Source organism: Penaeus vannamei, chromosome 28 (genome assembly GCF_042767895.1).
Source record: "Penaeus vannamei isolate JL-2024 chromosome 28, ASM4276789v1, whole genome shotgun sequence".
NCBI lineage: Eukaryota > Metazoa > Arthropoda > Malacostraca > Decapoda > Penaeidae > Penaeus > Penaeus vannamei.
This window is the reverse complement of record NC_091576.1, coordinates 18,072,389-18,074,888: the sequence shown is the minus strand read 5'-3', so window position 1 is coordinate 18,074,888 and position 2,500 is coordinate 18,072,389. Positions and strand designations below refer to the sequence as shown.

At 51.6% G+C, this 2,500-nt stretch overlaps 1 protein-coding gene across 1 annotated transcript in view; it reads left to right on the top strand.

The window, feature by feature from the left end:
* The window catches only part of LOC138867104 (uncharacterized), a 24,026-nt gene that overhangs the window by 20,481 nt on the left and 1,045 nt on the right, over nt 1-2,500 (top strand). The window lies entirely within an intron of this gene.

Here is a 2,500-nt window from a genome sequence, read left to right as displayed (position 1 = left end):
TCCCTATCCCTCTCTCTCCCTCTCTCTCTTTCCTCTCCTCCTCCCTCCCCCCTCCGCCCTCTGTCTCCCCTCTCCCTCCTCTCCCCGACCATCCCTCTCCCTCTCTTCCCTCTCTCTTTCCTCCTCCTCTCCTCCCCCTCCCTCGCTTCTCCCCTCTCCCTCTTGATCCCTCTCTCTCTTTCCTCCTCCTCCCTCTTCCCCCCCCTCGCTTTCTCCTCTCTCTTTCCTCCTCCTCCCTCTTCCCCCCCCCCCTCGCTTTCCCCTCTCCCTCTTTCTCCTCCTCCCCCCCCCCCTCGCTCTCCCCTCTCCCTCCCTCCCCGTCACATTCATGGCACACCGGCTGGCCAACACCTCGGTTGCCTCCGGGGTCGTACGTCTTGAGGGGAAAGAGGGGAAAGGGGGGAAGGGGGGAGAAAGGGAGGGGTTAGGGGAATAGGTAAGAGAGGGGGGACGGAAGGGGAGGTTGGGCGAGGGGAAGGGAGGGAGGGGTATAGGGGTATAATATGGGGGGGGGGGATAGGTGGAAGTGTACGTTAGGTTGGGTGGATGGGGGGATGGGGTGGGGGGGGAGGTGCAGAAGATACCAGGGGGTTGGGAGGAGTGGCAGGGGGAAGGTAGGGGAGTAGGTTGGGTGGGTGAGGGGGAGGGGAGATGGAGTATCAAGGGGGGTATAGTTAAAGGTAGGGAGGTGGGGTGGGGGTGGGATGGATGGATATCGGGAGGGAAGGCAAGAGAGGAAAAGAAGGGAAAGAATTTAGAATGAGGGGAGGGAAAGGGCAAAGAGGAGGGAAGTAAGAGGGAGGGGGAGAAGCTTTATTTATTCTCAGGGAAGTGGAGAATGATGTCTTTTAGGGAAGGGGAATGAACTGGAAAATGGATTTGGAATGGTGAGAATAAAGGGAAGGAAAGCTGGGGGAAAGAAAGAATAGAAGGAGATGATACAATTTGGGGGAAAGCACAGGAAGAGAAATGAAATGTGGGAAAGGAAAAGGGAAGGGGAAAGAAGAAGGCAGTAAAAAAATGAGAGCATGGAAGGAAACGAGGAAAGGAAGGCGATAAGAAAGGAAGGTGACAGAAGGAAGAGAAGAGAAGGAACAAAGAAAGGAGAAAAGGGGAAGGGTAAAAAAGGAGGGGGATTGTGGAGGGGAAGGCAGGGGATAAGAAAGAAGAAAAAATGGAGAAAGGGGAAGAGAAGACCAGAGAAGGGGAAGAAAGAAGGACCAGAAGATGAAGAGGTGGGAAGGGGGGAAAAAGGAATGAGGGAGGGAGGGAAGACACGCTCTGATGTGGGTTCTTGGCTTATTCGACATTCCTCTCTTTTCTTCTTTTATCTCTCTATCTCTATCACCCTCTCCTGTTTGCCCCTGCCCTCTCTCTCTCTCTCTCTCTTTTTTCCTTTTTTTAGACATGTATTCCTCTCATCTCCCTTCTAACTCTCTATCTACCCTTTCTAATCTTATTTTCATTACGTCTAAATTCTTCCCTTTTCATCCCATTTCCATTTCTTCCCCTCTCGGTGTCTTCTTACTCTCTCTTCTTTCCTCCTCTCCTTCCTTTCTTTCTGATTTACTCTCATACTCCTCTGATTTCTCATTTCTCTCGCTTCTCTCTATCTCCTATTATTCCCGTCTTCCTCTATCTATCTCTTTTCCCCTCTCTCTATATATATCCTTTTCCTCCCTCTTCCTTTTTTTATCTCTATCTCTCTCCCTTCTCTCATTCATTTATCTCCAGCTATCCGTCTGCCTTTCCCTCTCTCCATTTTCTCTCTGTACTCTCTTTCTCTCTTATTTCCCCTATTCCATCTCCTCCTTTCCTTTCCCTAAGACCATCTTCCCCTCCCTTTTTCCTTCCCTTCTCCGCAACTATTCTGTTCCCCTTCTTTATCTTCCACTACTCCTTAAGCTCCCCCTTCGCACTCCTCCTCTCTCCTTATGTTCTTCTCCTTCCCCTCTCTTCTCACCATTCTTTTATTCTGTCCATTCCCTCTTCGTTTTCTCTTCCCTATGTTCTTCCTTCTTTTTCGTGTCTCCCCTCTCCCTTCTATCTCTCTCTCTCTCTCTCTCTCTCTCCCTTCCACTCTTCTTCCCCTCTTCTTCACTTCTTCCCAACCTCTTTTCCTCTCCCCTTTCCTTCTGCTTCCCTTCTCTCTTCTCGTTTTCCCTCTCTTCTCTCCACCTACCCTATCACATCCTTTCCTTTCTGCCTCCTTCCTTCCCCCCCTTTCTCTCTGCCTCCCCTCTCCCCTCCCCCTTTACCCTGTTCCCCTTTCTTCGATTTCCCTCTCTTTCCACCTACCCTCTCACCCCCTTTCCGTCAGTCTCCTCCCCTCCTCCCTCCCTCCCCTCTCCTTCCTTCTCCCTCCTCCTCTACCCCGTCTCTCTTCTCAAGTTTCCCCTCTCTCTTTCCCTTTCTTCTCTCTCTCCACCTACCCTCTCACCCCCTTTCCCTCAGTCTCCTCCTCCTCCTCCTTCTCTCCCCTCTCCCTCCCCTCCTCCTC